This window comes from Coregonus clupeaformis, chromosome 17 (assembly GCF_020615455.1).
Source record: "Coregonus clupeaformis isolate EN_2021a chromosome 17, ASM2061545v1, whole genome shotgun sequence".
In the NCBI taxonomy this organism is placed as follows: Eukaryota; Metazoa; Chordata; class Actinopteri; order Salmoniformes; family Salmonidae; genus Coregonus; species Coregonus clupeaformis.
In genome coordinates, this window is record NC_059208.1 from 44,880,108 (window position 1) to 44,899,375 (window position 19,268).

The following is a 19,268-nucleotide window of genomic DNA, read 5'->3' on the forward strand; positions in this document are numbered from 1 at the left end:
GAGAATGTTTCACAATAGGGTTTTTAGTGTATTTGGAAACAGGCTCAGCTAATGCAAGTTTTGAGCAGAGTAAGGTAGCTAAGGAGGTGGGGCCACAGGATGAGATCTCCAAGATCAACCATTTCAGGCCTGTAACATCAGGGATTTCTGTAATCCAATATAGAATGATTCTTAGATTAGCTGCCCAGTAATAATTTTGAAAGTTCGGAAGTGCTAGACCACCCTGGGGGCGAGATCTCTGCAATACGCTCTTACGTATCCAAGGGCTCCCGAGTGGCGCAGCGGTCTAAGGCACTGCATCTCAGTGCTTGAGGCGTCACTACAGACCCCCTGGTTCGATTCTAGGCTGTATCACAACCGGCCGTGATTGGGAGTCCCATAGGGCAGCGCACAATTGGCCCAGCGTCGTCCGGGTTTGGCCGGTGTAGGCCGTCATTGTAAACAAGAATTTGTTCTTAACTGACTTGCCTAGTTAAAGGTTTTTAAAAAATATATATATATCCAAGGGTTTTTTCTTGTTCCAGATAAAAGCAGATATCAGTTTATCCATGGAGATAAAAAAATATATTGTCAGAAAAATAGGAATACATTGAAATAAGTATAAACTTAGGTAATATATTCATTTTAACAGTTAATTCTTCCGCCCAAAGAAAGAGAAAGTAATCCCAGCGTTCAAGATCCTGTTTCAGGCGGAGTATCAAGGGAGGGAAATTGGCTTTATAGAGATCTTTGAAATTGTGGGTGACCCAAATATTTCAATTTCTATGTAGTCACTCTGAAGGGCACATTACTAAAATAAGTTTATGGCAGAAGGATTAATAGGCGTCAATTCACTTTTTTGTAGATTAACCTTATACCCGGATATTTTACCAAATGTCTTTAGTAGAACCTGGATCTCTGGATTACCAGTTAAAGGGTCAGACATATAATAGCATGTCATCCGCATAGAGTGAGACGTTATGCTCTAAGCCCCCTCTTCGAATACCTTTGATAGTGGTGTTATTACGTATTGCTATGGCTATTGGCTCAATTGCGATGGCAAACAGCTGAGGGGATAGAGGACAATCCTGTCTTGTCCCAGGTTGAAGTTGGAAATGGGTTGAAAGGTTGTGTGTGCACTGCAGCCATAGGGGAGGAGTAAAGGACTTTGATCCAGGGCTAAAATTGGGACCGAATCCAAATTGTTTTAGAGTATAAAATAGATAATCCCACTCCACCCAATCAAACGCCTTCTCAGCATCAAGTGATAACATCTCTGGAGTGTCAGATGAAGAGGGATTATATAGTATATTATAAAGACGTCTGATGTTGAAAATGAATGATGATTTATAATGAAACCAGTTTGATCTGTAGAGATAATGGAGGGAGGGAAGGACTGACTCAAAACGGCAGGCAATCATATTAGAAAGTATCTTTATCGCAATTCAGTAAAGAAATTGGCCTATATGAACCACACTCAGAGTTTTGTTTTCCTTTTTCAGAATAAGTTAAATACATGCTTGTCTCATTGTTGAGGGAAAGAGTTTGAGGAGAATGATTCCTCAAATACGGAAAGCACGTGAGGAGAGAGTTGATCTGAGAATTTAAAGAATTCGCTTGTAAATCTGTCTGGTCCAGGGGGGCATGGACATAAATGAGATTTTCTGTGAACAGCGTTGTTGGTTTTCTTGAGGTAATTTATCGCTGTGGACATGATTTCTTTAATGCCTAGCTCGCTTTCAGTACATAAACAAAAAGTACTTAAATTGAAGCAATGGTCAAATTATAAGGGATGGGCTATAATGTCTGTCTTAGCTAAATCCATCACAGCTTTATAAATGAGCAGTAGATTGGAAGACATGGCAGAGCTCTGGCATCATTTCCACTTAAGTGATAATGCCAGAGAAGTCGGTGTTTGGAGGATATATTGGCACGGGTGTTGTTAGGTGAAGCATACATTGTAGTCATTTAGCAGACGCTCTTATCCAGAGCGACTTACAGTAGTGAGTGCATACATTTTCATACTTTTTTCATACTGGTACCCCGTGGGAATTGAACCCACAACCCTGGCATTGCAAGCGCCATGCTCTACAAACTGAGCTACATGGGGCACATACAGAGCCATACATTCAAGTGAGTTAACAGTTAAATATATCAAACAATCCCTACTAGAAGTGACATTTTGAGCTCTAAGCCTATGAATGACACTTTCAATCAATTCTAAGAAATTAGAGTGAAAGTTATTTCCAAAGCCTTTAGTCTACAGTGTTGATGGGATGAGACAGTTTAATTGCATAAGACAGGTTGTTAGTCATATATAATATGATTTAACCTTATAGGGTTACACGTAAAACAAATACATTTATACAGCAGCTTGTCATAGAAAATGTACAAAAACACTTTGAATGCCACCCACAAAACAGCAAAAGTTACCTCACCTTCCCAAGTGAAAGGAACGAAAGAGTGCACACAGTTTTTAACAGGGGTCCGGTAACGTCTCCAGAGCTATACCATCTCGGCTTCAAATGTCATGATTCCCTTGGTTTAAAATAGTGTCGAAAGATCCAAGTCCGTAGTCTCTACTGTGAGGTGCGGGTCCGCAAATAATCAACAATCTCAGTTTCCTCAAAGCCGTGGAAAGATTCCAGATCGCTGTCCTTCTCAAACACTTGTTTGAGCGCTTGAGGGTTGGGTGGCGGCGAGGGCAAGGTGTACTCAGACGTAGTGTCCGAGACCACTCCTTTGTCCTCTGGCTCCACTTTCATTAGCACTTCAGAGCTCTTCTTTGCCGACGAAAGCCCGACCAGAGCCTCGGTCAGGCTCTGCACCAGTTCTGCCGGGCCTTCCTCTCCTTCCTCCTGTGGTGGTGTGCTGACCATCATGAAGGACTGCTGGAGGATCTTGGGCTGTGTGGCCAAGCATGAGAACACGTCACCCAGACATTCCACCAGCAGTAGGGCCAGGTCGCCCGGCCCCAGAGCCACAGCTCCTTCGTTCTGGGTGTGCATCTCGCACCAGCGGGCCTGCAGGAACTCCCTTATAACAGGCACTACGCACAGCTCCAGGGGCTGCAGGCGACAGGAGCAGCCGATGGGGATCACCGCCGGCAGGGTGTTGCTGCTGTTGAGGGCGGCCAGGAAGTCATTGGCCAGGTGGCCGTGGTGAGTGTCCATGATCAACAGACCTTTTCCCCCCGCCTGGGGGTTCACGTGCTTCTGCCACACCTTGGAGAGCCACAGCTGGAGCCGCTCGTCATCAGTAAAGCCCTCCGGGCACGCCTCCAGGAAGACAGAGTCCGGGATGGCCTTCTGGAGGTGTGGAGGGTTGCCTTTGAGGAACACCATGGTGGGCAGCATGGTGCCATCGGCCAGCCCTGCTAGGACCACCTCTATCAGGGGCTCTCCGGTGCCGATCAACTGGAACGCCTCAGGGCTCGTCTTGAGCTTATCCAGGTCCAGGAACACAGAGAGCTCGTCGATGCATCCGATTGAAGGCGGCCGGAAACCGACATCTTTGACCTGCTTGCAGACAAAGCGAGTGAAGATGCGGACACTCTCGTAGATGTTGCGCGGAAGCGGGCGCTTGGCCGAGCAGGTGGCCTGTAGGCTGAGGTTGTGGCGGAGCATGAACTCCACGGCCCACTCGTAGAACTCACCGATCTCGTGCGACTCCTCCAAGGCCTGCGTGGCTGTCTGGAGCAGGTTTTCCTCTGTGACTGGCAGCTGCTGCTCCCGTTGGCACATCACCCACTCTGCGATGCGGTCCGTGCTCCAGATCCAGTCCTTCTGGAGGCGCTGGATCTCCTGCTGCAGCATCCAGTCCTGGATGAGCTCTGGCTGGGTGCCAAAGCGCAGGGACGCCTGGGGGAAGCTGCTGCACAGGGCGTAGAGCAACACCTTCAGCTGGTGCACTGTCAATTTGGTTGCCCCTTCTTTCCTGGATTTGCCCATCCTGGCCTCTCCTCCATGGAACAGCTCTCCGTTGCTCAACCCCTCGGACCCATGGGACTCCACTGCCTGTGGTTCCATCACATGGCCCAAGCCTCCGACCTTGGGGGTTGTCCAGACACCTTTGGATGCAGCAGTGGGGGGCATGGTTTTATTAGGACCAAGGACCGTGATAGTCATGCTGGGCTTGGAGGATAGGAGCGGTTTGATAGAGAGCTGGGTGGAACTATTGCCAGCTGGTAGCAGATGGATGGGCACAAAGGACCCTCCTTGACCCGAGTTGATTTCCGTAATGACAAAGCTACAGGAGGAATGAAAAGAAACAAACATGTTCATTATTACAGTTTTCAGGAAGTTCAGTCATTGACACACATTTGATAAAGCAGCAATGGAGAGTCACAGTGCAACCAAAGTGTAACTAGACTTGAGAGCCAACTCCAGTTCTGTCCCAACAGTAAGTAATTTCACTCAATATGTAAGAAGATATTAAATACCTTTGAAAAGCCTCCTCAGGAACATCTGGATGGAAAGAAAAAAAACATAAGGTTGTCGTATAGAAAGGTTTGACCTTATACAAAGATACTTATATCAGAAGGTGGAACTCAAAACATTGCATTTATGGTCCCGTGTGGCTCAGTTGGTAGAGATTGTGGATTCGATTCCCACGGGGGACCAATACGAAAAAAGTATGAAAATGTATGCACTCACTACTGTAAGTCCTTCTGGATAAGAGCGTCTGGTAAATGACAAATGTAAATAATTACCTTCCACCTCCAGCTTGCTGAAGCTAGCAGCATCATGGTCTGGGTGATCCACCAGGTGGTTGGCCATCATATCTCCCACCTTGGTCTTGTAGTTACATGATGTGCACCTCATCTCATCGATTCTGAAATGGGACCAACAGAGGGTTTAGAACAGTCCGTATTAAAACACACTACATTCAGTTAAATACTCCTCAAAAAATTGTCTGAAGAAATGATTGTTACCTTGGGTATGACTCGTACATGGCCAGGTATTGGGTGGTGCTCTTGCGAGTCACATGGTTACTTCAAGTGAAAAGAGACAGAAAACATGTGTCATACACCTTTCTCCAAGCCCATATAATTTCAATGACCCTCTATGATGGAATAAATAATTTGGGAAATCTTTACATTAAAATCTTGAGTGTGAGGTGTTGAGCAACGTCACTCACTTGATCATGTGGTTTGCGTAGGCGCGGGAGCAGCAGGTGCAGTAACGACACAAGGAGCAGTGGACATAGGTGGGGAAGTGGTTGGCAAAGTCGGGAATCTTAAAGATGCACTCCATGCAGTTCTGTTGGGCCAGCGATGCACTGTGGGGAAGGAGGTGAAATGAAGGTAGAGGCAGGTTACCCATAGTGCACAGCAATGGAATTTCCAAGCTTCCCATTTTACATATTCCATTTCTATCTGCAGCATCCTAGAACCCTGCTCTAAATGATAAATTGTCAACAGTTTTACTATACGGCAAAGCTAAACACTTTGTTTACAGTATTTATTTAAACTCAATTGAGTCTGAATAAAGCTTGGAGTCAATTCCATTTCAAGTCAATCAACTCAGGGGGAAAAACATTAACCCTCTTCTACCTCATCTGGAATTTAGTGAGCAGCTTCATCAGGCTCTCGACAGACTTCTTCTTGGGCTCAGGTTTTTGGGGAGCAGACGGAACGTCTATCACTTTGGAGGGCCGGAGGTCTCCCCGGCCAGAAGATTCCTGATGGAAGTGCTGCTTGCCCTGCAGCGCATAGGCCCTGATGGTCACCTGGAGCACAGAGAAATATTCTTAGACCACTCTATTAATATACATTACTAGTATTCCCATTATGCACAGGGAAAACGCATAACAATCACACAGCAATAGACTTTCCCATCACTGAGAAAGTACAGACAAAAATGCTGATTTATAAACTGGGTGGGTCGAGCGATGACTGCTGATTGGCTGACAGCCGTGGTATATCAGACCATATACCATGGGTATGACAAAACATATTTTTACTGCTCTAATTACATTGGTAACCAGTTTTATAATAGCAATAAGGCACCTTGGAATTGTGCTAAATGGCCAATATACCACGGCTAAGGGCTGAATCCAGGCACTCCGCGTTGAGTCAAGCATAATAACAGCCCTTAGCCGTGGTATATTGGCCATATACCACACCCCCTCAGGCCAAATTGCTTAAATATCACATTCAAGCAATCACTCACACTTGCACACATACGGAAAGTATTCAGAACCCTTGAATCTTTCCACATTTTGTTACGTTACAGCCTTATTCTGAAATTGATTAAAGTAACTTTTTTCCTCATCAATCTATACACAATACCCCATAATAAAGCGAAAACAGGTTTAGACATTTTAGCAAATTTATTACAAATAAAAAACAAATACCCTATTTACATAAGTGTTCAGACCCTTTGCTATGAGACTAGAAATTGAGCTCAGGTGCATCCTGTTTCCATTGATCATCCTTGAGATGTTTCTACAATTTGATTGGAGTCCACCTGTTGTAAATTCAATTGATTGGACATTATTTGTAAAAGGCACACACCTGTCTATAAGGTCACACAGTTGACAGTGCATTTCAGAGCAAAAAGAAAGCCATGAGGTCGAAGGAATTGTCCGTAGAGCCCTGAGAAAGGATTGTGTCGAGGGACAGGGGTACCAACACATTTCTACAGCATTGAAGGTCCCCAAGAACACAGTTGCCTTCATCATTCTTAAATTGAAGAAGTTTGGAACCACCAAGACTCTTCCTAGAGCTGGTCGCCCGGCCAAACTGAGCAATCGGGGAAGAAGGGCCTTGGTCAGGGAGGTGACCAAGAACCCGATGGTCACTCAGAGAGCTCCAGAGTTCCTCTGTGGAGGTGGGAGAACCTTCCAGAAGGGCAACTATCTCAGCAGCACTCCACCAATCAGGCCTTTATGGTAGAGTGGCCAGACGAAAGCCACTCCTCAGTAAAAGGCACATGACAGCCTGCTTGGAGTTTGCCAAAAGGCACCTAAAGGACTCAAACCATGAGAAACAGGATTCTCTGGTCTGATGAAACCAAGATTGAGCTCTTTGGCCTGAATGCCAAGCGTCATGTCCCTACGGTGAAGCATGCTGTGGGGATGTTTTTCAGCAGCAGGGACTGGGAGACAAGTCCGGATCGAGGGAAAGATGAATGGAGCAAAGTACAGCGAGATCCTTGATGAAAACCTGCTCCAGAGCGCTCAGGACCTCAGACTGGGGTGAAGGTTCACCTTCCAACAGGACAACAACCCTAAACACACAGCCAAGACAACACAGGAGTGGCTTCTGGACAAGTCTCTGAATGTCCTTGAGTGGCCCAGCCAGAGCCCGGACTTGAACTAGGAGTGGGCGATATACCGGTTTGATAGTAAAAACCGGTATTGTGCCGCGCCATGATATGGATTTAGCAATATCATGGATACCGCGATTTATTCAGAATTCATAAATTCGAATTTTGCATCAATATTTTTTTGTTCCAAATTTCAACTGAGTGATAGTACTAAGTAGCTACATCTTTTTTTTTTTTTTTTTTATCCAACCTTTCTTGGTTCTTACGAATAAAAGAATGTATGTTAATATGTTGACCTATTTTTATGAGCGCACGTCGCATGCACTTGTTGCACGCATGTAGTGCTAGCAACAAAGAAGTGTGCAGGCAGCTGCAGTTAGGAGGCAGGTTAACTATTGGGGGAAAACTTTACAATCCAGGATGAGCGAAAACACAGAAATTGATGTTGCTCAAGAGCAGGAGGATAAATTGGTTAAGAAGAAAGGGGGCACCTCTGTTGTTTGGAACTGGTTTGGCTTTAAAATCTCCGACCCCGACCAAAACACTACCCTATGCAAGTTGTGTCGTCTTAGCAAAAGGTGGAAACACGACCAACCTGTTCAATCACTTAAAAAACATACATGTCCGTGAGTATGAACAATGCACCAGAATGCGTGAGACAGTAAGCCCAGGAGCTCGCCCGAAGACAAGCCAGACTCGCACTCAACAATCAATTATATCATCATTTGCTGCCGGTACTTGCTATGAGAAGACGAGCAAAAAATGGATAGACATCACAGCTGCGATTACAAATCACATAGCGAAGGACATGGTACCGATTCAAACTGTGGAGAAAGAGGGGTTCAGAAAGTTGATTCAAACTCTGGACCCAAGATATGAGATCCCGAGCCGCAAATATTTTAGCCAAAAATGCCTGCCACAGCTTTACACAGAATGCTGGGACAGAGTTTACAGTGAGATAAATAACATTCCATTCTTCTCCACTACTGCCGATCTATGGTCAAGTCGTACCACAGAACCTTATATAAGCCTCACAATCCATTACATAGACGGTGACTGGAAACTGAAAAGTAAGTGCCTACAGACGTCTTATTTCCCAGACGACCACACCGGGGAAATAATTGCAGGTGGGCTGAGGGACATACTGTCGTCCTGGGGATTAAAAGAGTCGCGTCAAGTTTGTATGACGACCGACAGCGGATCGAACATGATCAAGGCATTGCAGCTGAACAAGTGGGCAAACCTTGGATGTTTCGGGACACAGGCTGCACAATGCTATTGGTAAGTTTCAGGACTGTAGCCTAGGCCTACCCTGTATGATGCTTATTATTAAGAAAAAATACAGCTCACATCAGCCATGTACCGTAGGCTAAATCTAAGCACATCAGATTTGTAAAATGTGTAACAGTTGAATGTAAATGCCGTAAATCCTCAAACAAAGATTAAAAGTTATATTGTATTGTGATTTCTATATAAAAATGCATTATTATTAATTATTATTGTATTGTGATTCGATTATTTTTCACCCTATTATTTTGATTTCTTATTCCCAATTTCCAGAGAGGAGTGTCCAAAACGCTCCCGGGCCACAGGGGTGTGCGATTTCCCGGGCCACAGGGGTTTGCAAAAAGGTGGTTAGCACGTTCTCATACAGCTGGAAAAAGCAGAAGGCCCTGATGACAGCACAGAATGAACTAAGCCTGCCCCTGCACAAGCTCATCACAGAATCTCCGACAAGGTGGGGATCTCGTCTGAAAATGATGGAAAGAGTCCTGGAGCAGGAAAAGGCCATTACACAGGTCCTGGCAGGGGACAAAAAGACACGGCACCTTGTACCTACCTGGCAAGACATCCAGGTCTTGGAATCAGTCACAGCAGCACTGAAGCCACTCCAGGACTTTACAGATGCCCTGTCAGGAGAAGCGTATGTGAGCGTGTCCTATTTGAAGCCTGTCATCAATCTGTTAAATGCAGAGGTTCTAAATCTGAGCAAGGACGATACAGAACTGACCAAAGAGATCAAGATCAAGGTTCTTGATTACTTGAATAACAAGTACACTGACCCTGCAACAGATGAGCTGCTCTCCATGGCTACCTTTCTAGATCCAAGGTTCAAGACCAGGTACATGTCCGCTGAGAAACTGGAGGACATTAAGGTATTTATTCATTTGTTCTTGTTTTATTGCTTCAAATGTAAAGCACTTTGGGCTGCATTTTATGTATGAAAGGTGCTATACAAATAAAGTTTAATTATTTTCATTTTTTAAGGTGAGAGCTGCCTCAGAGACCGAAGCCCTCCTGGTGGAGAACACAGCCCTGGGAAAATCGTCTCTTGCAGAGGATCACACTGACAGGGAGAAAGAAGCTTCCACTGCTCATCAATCAGGCAAGAAGCCCAAGAAGAGCCTTGGGAGCTTCTTTAAGCAGACCAGCAGTGCACCTGCCTCATGTTCAGAGAGGCAGATCATTGAGCAAGAGCTGAATAGCTACATTCTGGCAACGGCAGCAGACAGCGAGTCTGATCCTTTGGAGTGGTGGCGATTTCACGGATCTAATTTTCCACGTGTGAGTTGTCTGGCAAAGAAATACTTATGCATCCCTGCCACAAGTGCCCCCTCTGAGAGGGCATTCAGCACTGGGGGGCAATGTGGTGACATGTCACAGGGCAGCACTAAAGCCAGAAACAGTCAACATGCTGGTATTCCTGGCACGGAACTTGTGAAGAAAGTTCTAGTGAAGATTTGTTGATATTGTTGATAATTGATGGTTGAGGCTTGAAAGGTTTAGTTTCAAACGGTTAGTTTTTTACATATCTACGGACCGTAGCCAAAACAAACACACGTATTTGAATTTGTAATTACCTTATTTTCTTTATCTCCTGTTATTTTTTATTTAATTTTACTTAATATCTAATTTATATATATATATATATATATATAGGCCTACCTACCTCATGTTTACGGAATGCATGTTTGCACAATACAAATAAAAACTTTTCAGGTCCATACGGTCCAATGCCTCACTCTTTCTGGTTATATAAGGTTCAAATACATATTTTTCCTTAACTAATATAATTTAACCAAGAAGGGATATTAAAATGTGATTCATATTTTTTTACGTCATATATCGTGATATCATATCGATATCGTCTGGACAGTGGAAAATATCGTGATATGAATTTTAGCTCATATCGCCCACCCCTAACTTGAACTCGATCAAACATCTCTGGAGAGACCTGAAAATAGCTGTGCAGCGACGCTCCCCATCCAACCTGACAGAGCTTGAGAGGATATGCAGAGAAGAATGGGAGAAACTCCCCAAATACAGGTGTGCCAAGCTTCATACCCAAGAAGACTCAAGGCTGTAACCACTGCCAAAGGTGCTTCAACAAAGTACTGAGTAAAGGGTATGAATACTTCTGTAAATGTGATATCCATTCTTTATTTTGAATACATTAGCAACATTTTCTAAAAACCTGTTTTTGCCTTGTCATTATGGGGTATTGTGTGTAGATTGAGGAGAAAAAATAACAATTTAATCAATTTTAGAATAAGGCTGTAACGTAACAAAATGTGGAAAAAGTGAAGGGTCTGAATATTTTCCGAATGCACTGTACATACACACACACACACACACGCCTCACCTTAGTCCCAGGCTTCAGGCCCTCCAGCTGCCATGGCTTGAGGTGGGTCTTGTGATACTGCACCTTGTGCTCCGCCCGGTCCTTGGCAAAGAGGAACTGCAGCCGGCACCGGTCGCATTGAAACACTGTTTTTTTCTGCACACAAACACATAGGAATAAAAACACAAGGAGGCAAATGGGTTTCTGAAAGAAAATGGAGTGGAATAGACTGGCTGACAATGGCCGAAGATGTAGCCTCATTGGGTTTACCTGGTGGCGGCTGTAGTGGTTCTGGTAGTTGCTGCTGGAGCGGAACACCTTGAGGCAGTAGGGGCACAGCAGATTGGCCGTGCCGTTGTGGACCTCACGGAAGTGGGCGAAAACGTCCACATACAGGGACGAACGGTAGTCGCACACCTTCACAAAGAGGAAGAGGAGGGGGGTGCAATGGAGCAATTGAAACCATTTTAAGGGTGAATTGCATTAGGAGACATGTTGATATAGTGAGCATTCCCCCAGGACAGGACAGGACATTGCGTCTGAATATATGGACTTGGTTTGGACATTTAGGCTTAGCCTTGAAGTTCACACTGAAGTTAAATTGTGTAATAAAACAGCTCTCTCAAGTGATTAACGGAGAGTGAAAGTAAAAGAGAAAAGGGTGCAGAGAGATTCGGTGTGTGAAAGGAGGGTGAGTGGAAGAGACGGTATTAGTAATGACCAAGTGGGCAACGTTTACCTGGCAAATGTAGGGCATCTCTCCCGGTTTGTGGGTGCTCTTCATGTGCTGCAGGAAGACAGGCTCGCTCTCGTATGCCCACTCGCAGATCTTACACTTAGCTGTGATGAACACAGAAAAAAAGCCAGTGTGTCACATAAGCATTCAAAGTGCTCAGTCCTCTTGCTGTATGCACTTACTGAACGTCACGCTGGATAAGAGTGACTGTTTCCTAGAGTGGCAACGAAATGTCTGTATCCCTCTTAAATTCACCCAATTCCCAACAAGGTAATATATTTCAGCACCCAGTGCTGATTCAATGTGATTTGACTGTGTGGGTGCGTGGTAGAATGTTGTTGGGATGGCAAGTGCTGATAGATTCACTTTCTTTTAGCGACTATGTGGTATGACACTGACTTGTTGGTGGGCGAGTGGGGAGCGAGCTAGTACTCACCGGTGGACTCCAACTGGCTGTGGACGCTCTCCACGTGGCACTGCAGGCGGAAGGGCGTGGCCAAGTTGCGGAAGCAGTGCTGGCAGGCGGTGTGCGTGTCCACCTCACCGTTCTGCTGCGCCGTCATCTCCACGTGGTGACGCATGTGGTTCATCAGCCTGGAAGAGAGGAGGAGAGGTGGAAGATGAAGGACAAAGAGTGTGAGGGGAAGATTTCAGTCAATTCAACAAAACATAAATCGTTTAAAAACAACATGAATTCCTGTTTCCCACACTCCACCACTCACTTGATGTTAGTCTTCAGTGTCTTTTCGCAGTGGATGCACTTGAAGATGCCCGGCGGCTTCTCCACTGGTGCGCCACTCAGGTTGCGGCCCTTGTCCACGCCGTAGTAGAAGTCCTCCACCAGCATAATGAGCTTGCCCTGCTGGTCGGCCTCCAGGATGGGGCTGCCTTCCTCCTCCACATACACCGGTCGCACCGGCGTGGTGAGTGGCTCCTTGGAGGCCTCCTTGGAGGTCTTGGAGAAGGACGAAGAGGAGGAGGAGGGAGAGGAGGCGGTGGCTTTGGATGACTTGGACTTGGATTTGGAAGATCTGGTGGGTTTGGAGGAGAGCTTGGCAACGGCATTGATGGCATCCAGGCTCAGGGCGATCTGCTTGCTGCAGAGCTAGAAGGTAAGAAGGACCAGTTGGGTAAAGATCAATATTCATACATCTATTACCATTATAAGAGTGTAAAATACTTCACAGGAAGCTTTTAGGGTAGATGTCATAATAGCAGAGGATTTTGCCATATCAGGAGAAGCTTTTAACAACAGTCCTTCACGGTCAGGCCTGGGCTAATAATATGAATATGTCACCCAAAAATCCACTAAATAAGTTATATACATTTCCCAAAGAAAGTTTAAAGTACACCTAAGGCACACTTACACAAATGAAGCCCCGGAGGGCGTTGACCAATTTGTACTCAGATCCACAGCGCTTGCACATCTTAGGCTTGGCGGGGGCTGGTGCAATCACTGCAAAGGGAACACAACAGTACTCTGGATAAGAAAACGATTTAATGTGCCAAATCAAAGAACACAACAGGGGACTTGGTCAGTGGTAAATTACCTTTGACTTCAATAGGATATTCTATTAGTATGGATCATTTCTTGTTTGGAGTGGTGAGAAAAACTACAGGCTACACAGTAGTAATATCTGAAAGATGAATGCAGTACCAACCTATTTCTGTTAGCTATTACAGGAAAGAAAGACTACTAACCTCTGAGGGGTGCACTAGGAGAGGGAGCAGTGCTCGGACCACTGGTAGCAGGGGACCTGGTAATGCTGGGAGCTGGTTGCAGGGTCGGCTGCTGCTGTATTTTGGGTGAGACGGTAAGGGGTGCAGTGCTCACAACATGGCTTCCTGCTGCACCTGAAGAACTGGCTGACACAATCCCTACACACACAAGAAAGTGGGATTAGTGTCCCAAGACAAAGCAATGATTCATCACAGATAACACAAATCAGAAGGTGGGTTTTTTAACAATAAATATGGCCTTTACTCTACGAGACTAGACTTAAATTCATACTGACAATTATTTGCTGAGACTGCAATTTAACTTATAATCCCTGTGTTCAACTTTTGGAGAGACTGATGGCCCACAAGGACTAGAGCCTTCCTTACCTGTGACAGATGGGATGGTGGTGGGGAGGGCCGCGGGGAAGGATGAGAGGGTGACCCCGCCGGAGGCCACAGTGCTGATGGTCTGGACTCCGTTGGTGGTGCGGATGGTGAGGGTGACGGGTATCCGCACTGTGGTGAAGCCGCTGGCGGCCGACCTGCCCCTGGGCTGAGACAGCACCTGCTGGGGCGGTAGCTGCAGCTGGGTTCCCTGGCCTGGAGGAGAGACAGTAGTTAAGAGCCGCTCACAATAGGCAGGTTTTCATTGACAGGTTTATTCGACAAAAGCAACGTTGCAAAAAAATTGCTAAGAGTGTAATGGAAACGGCACCTATAGGAGAAACGTTCTAAAGATCGACAACATTTGTATCTGTTCGACAGGGGTGGATTTTTCTTTTGTCAAACTGTCTATTTCTACAAATGATGATGGAAACCGGTTTCCCAAATAAATTTGTATTGCTGAATAATTTTGATCGTATGTGGGGCACGTGATATCATCACGAAGGCCTATCTATAAAGCTCCACTCCACATTTAAATTCTAAATGCCTACAACTTGCTAAATCTATTTTTTCAACTATAAAAATAATGTTTCTTTGCAGGACAAGGATTGTCCTGACTTTCAAGAATGCCTAAAATTGCTAAGCCTTGCTTTTCTGGTTGGCTGGATGCAAGTTTCACCATCCAATGATTTCAGCTCTACAGGAGTGCAAGTTCCACCATGGCACGGACTGTGGCGATATGTTGGCACATGACAATTACTAGAATATAGCAAATATTCTATTCAACAACAAAAAAATCACTGGAATAATAATGGAATCATACAGTAGCTATTGTCTATTTGCATTTTACAAAACACTTCCCACCGGATAAAATATAAGTTTCCGTTCTATTATGACCCAAAGTTTGCATGACAATTATAGAAAAACACTGTCACATTTCTCTGGATCCCACTAAAGGTGGTTACTTCTAGGTTTTGAGGTGGGCTGTGAAATACTTCATTAGCTATCAGGACATCGATACGATAATAGACATGTCTAATGCAGTGGAGGCTGCTGAGGGGAGGACGGCTCATAATAATGGCTGGAACGGCGCGAATGGAATGGCATCAAACACATGGAAACCATGTGTTTGATCTATTTGATATCATTCCACCTATTCCGATCCAGCCATTACCACAAGCCTGTCCTCCCCAATTAAGGTGCCACCAACCTCCAGTGGTCTAATGTTAGCTACTTACCACCAGGCAGCACGGTGATGGGCTGGCCACTCAGGATATATCCTACCGGTTTGGCACTTATAGTCTGTGTCGCCCCTTGAATGTTCTGCACCACAAAAAGAGAAAGATCACAGCAATGACTTGAGGCTCATTATTCCTCTAGAAAAACTAAAGTCCATGAAGCACTGCCTTGTCCACTGTTGTCAACCTAAACGTTCGCTGCTCAGCAGCAATCTAATGACAACAATCAGGGGAGGGTTCAGATAGAAATATATGATGAAGAACAAACATGTCTCTCTCTCGTCTGCGTACCTGTGTGGTGAATATGATGTTCTGGCCAGTGGTGCTGCCTGTGCTAGGCAGCATAGTGGTTGGCATATGCAGCATCTGAGGCATGGCGGTCTGAAGAGGCTGCAGCACTTGAGTCATAGCCTGCGTCAAGACCATTGCTTTGGGTAGTAACGGTGCTGCAGAGATCGGCAAAAGTCAATATCCTCCCTATGAGGCTTACACCGATTGGTTACATGTGTCCATTGAACCATGTTTTATTCTACGGTGACTACACGTCAGTAAGTAAAAAAATAAGCGAAGTCAAAACTGTTGCCAAAAGTATACGTGTAACTGCCAAAATAATGGAAACACTTGAGTAAATGAGGGATACAAATTATATTGAAAGCAGGTGCTTCCACACAGGTGTGGTTCCTGGATTAATTAAGCTATTAATATTGCTTCATGCTTAGGGTCATGTATAAAAATGCTTGGACGGCCATTATTTAGGCTACCATGGCTATGTCCTCATAGGATGAAAATAGACCCATCCACAGGGCACGAGCATGAAAATTATGTAAACCATATGCCATGGCCGTCTCAGTCACCAGATCCCAACCCAATGTAACACTTATGGGAGATTCTGGAGCGGCTCCTGAGACAACATGTTCCACCACCATCAACAAAACACCAAATTATGGAATTTCTCGTGGAATAATGGTGTCACATCCCTCCAATAGAGTTCCAGACACTTGTAGAATCTATGCCAAGGCGCATTGAAGCGGTTCTGGCTTGTGATGGCCCAACGCCCTATTAAGACATTTTATGTTGGCATTTCCTTTATTTTGGCAGTTACCTCCTATTCCTATATTTGTTTTAGTACACTACATGACCAAAGGTATGTGGACACCTGCATGTCGGACATCTCATTCCAAAATCATGGGCATTAATATGGAGTTGGTCCCCCCTTTGCTGCTATAACAGCCTCCACTCTTCTGGGAAGGCTTTCCACTAGATGTTGGAACATCACTGCAGGGACTTGCTTTCATTCAGCCACAAGAGCATTAGTGAGGTCGGGCACTTATGTTGGGCGATTAGGTCTGGCTCGCAGTCTGCGTTCTAATTAATCCCAAAGGTGTTCAACTGGGTTGAGGTCAGGGCTCTGTGCAAGCCAGTCAAGTTCTTCCATACCAATCTCAACAAACCATTTCTGTATGGACCTCGCTTTGTGCACGGGGGCATTGTCATGCTGAAACAGGAAAGGCCCTTCCCCAAACTTTTGCCACAAAGTTGGAAGCACAGAATAGTCTAGAATGTCATTGTATGCTGTAGCGTTAACATTTCCCTTCACTGGAACTAAGGGACCAAGCCTGAACCGTGAAAAACAGCCCCATACCATTATTCCTCCTCCACCAAACTTTACAGTTGGCACTATGCATTGGGGCAGGTAGCGTTCTCCTGGCATCTGCCAAACCCAGATTAATCTGTCGGACTGCCAGATGGCGAAGCGTGATTCATCACTCCAGAGAACACGTTTCGACCGCTCCGGAGTCCAATAGCGGCGAGCTTTACACCACTCCAGCCGACGCTTGGCATTGGCAATGGTGATCTTAGGCTTGTGTGCGGCTGCTCGGCCATGGAAACCCATTTAATGAAGCTCCCGACGAACAGTTATTGTGCTGTCGTTGCTTTCAGAGGCAGTTTGGAACTCGGTAGTGAGTGTTGCAACCAAGGATAGACGATTTTTACATGCTACGCACTTCAGCACTCGGCGGTCCCGTTCTGTGAGCATGTGTGGCCTACCACTTCGCGGCTCAACTGTTGTTGCTACTAGACTTTTCCACTTCACAATAACAGCACTTACAGTTGACCAGGGCAGCTCTAGTAGGGCAGACATTTGATGGACTGACTTGTTGGAAAGGTTGCATCATCCTATGATGGTGCCACATTGAAAGTCACTGAGCTCTTTAGTAAGGCCATTCTACTGCCAGTGTTTGTCTATGGAGATTGTATGGCTGTGTGCTCGATTTTATACACTTGTCAGCAACGGCTTTGGCTGAAATAGCCAAATCCACTAATTTGAAAGGGTGTCCACATACTTTGATATATATAGTGTACCATGCCAGAGCACTCACCAAGGGCAGGCATGGGTTTGGTTGTGATGCTACTGCCATCGTTGAGGGGTATCACTGAAGTGTCATCTTGAGGTGCTGGTACTGGGAAGGCGATTTAAAGAACCATGAACTGACGATAGAATATGACAATGATACTGATAATACAGACTCACCATTTACAGTTGTCTATTTTGAAACTGTTGCATATGAGAATTGAGTCCCAAAACATACAGAATGACATGACCCAGGGAGGCAGGTTACATTGAGTCTGCACACAGCACACTCACCTTTACTGGGACCCTTGCTTGTTTCTTCCATTTCCTCTTCTGGTTGCTGTTGCCACGGCGTCAGATCCTCCTCCACACACTCCATGTGGAGCTCTGAGTCAGTCACATTGACCTCAGAGTCTGTCATGTTGACATCTGAGTCCGCCATGCTCATAACTGTGAAAGTGGAGGATCAACTCTCGCTCCTTGTGTATGTTATTCACTGTTTATGTGTTGTCCAGTTTTAAATGGAAAGCCATTGTGGTTGTAGTTAGAGTGGAAGAGAAAATAAATGTTATTTGTATTGTCTTTACCAAATTGTATGCATGAACCGTGTATAAATTCCATTAATATAATAATTAAAATATATTAAAACATACTAATGATAACAAATAGTGAGGCATTCCACTGAACAGTTTTTATTTATTTAAACATGCCAATTAAATAATAGAATAATGTTAAACAAAATGTACAGTATATTGTAAAATCTGTTATTTGTAATGTCTCATTTAACATTATTATCAAAATGTAATCTCATTAGCATGACGCCACCATGTTCTCTGTAGAGGGCAAACAGCACAGCGTTGATACTTCAACTTGAATTATTCATAAGCAACGATCAAGCTTCAGTTATTAGCCGGCTACATTCGTTGGAAATAAAACATAGCCAGATTTTGAGTTAGCTAAATTTAGCTAGCTGGCTACCAGTAACTCGTGCACGCTGGTCTAAGATCAGCTTCCTGTCTTCTAATCTTCACTTTCCCTACAACAAGTACTTCAAACTAAATTGTCCTGGATCAGTAGCTTGTGACGTTCGGATTGATTCCTGCAGCCCACTCCGCAACATGACTCCATGCAAGCAGCAAGACGTGAGCTTGAGCTAGCACCACTGCTAGCTAACTAGTTAGCAAGCAAGCTAACTGAGTTCAACAACTAGCAACATCTAAATCTATTAACGAAGCGTGCCATGACTCTTACCTTGTTCACTCTATTGCCAAAGTTAAATAAAACGGATGAAGTACAACAACGTGGAGATATGTTACGTACCTCACCATGAAGTGAAAAACAAAGATCTAGTGGCTGCTACCGTTTTTCCCTTTTCGGCTCGCTTAGGACAGCGCAAGCAAATGGCTACGTCACTTCCAGTTTTTGATGTAGACGCTCTGATTCGCTACGATCTTAAAAACAGGGGCGGGGTGCCCATCTCCATCATGAAAAGCAGACGATTATAACTTTGTTGCCATCTTCCAAAAATCTACTTTGTTCAAATTGGATTTGCAACTCCTAATACACCCGCAGATATATATTTTGATAAATTGGTGTAAATTGTATGATTATCTCCACATTATGCATATTCAAATTCGATGCGTTTCTTAGTACAAGTTGTCAGACATTTTGTTACAATGTTACAGCCAATGTAAAAGTCTCACCACTTTCGCTTTCAAATAGTCGCACAAACTGCGATTACCAGAAGCAATAGTAGTATGCCAATCCACCTTCTAACTAACGTTAATTTAGTAAATATTGTATTTCTACATGTTTTTAAGAATTATCTGTAAACTATTAAGTTACTTGCACGACCATGTTAACACCAGCACTGCTCTCAAACGCCAACCCGCAATATAGTTAAGGCCCCACAACCAAACTAACGTTCGTGCTTGTCCGTGGGTGCATTGAAATAGACGATGACGTA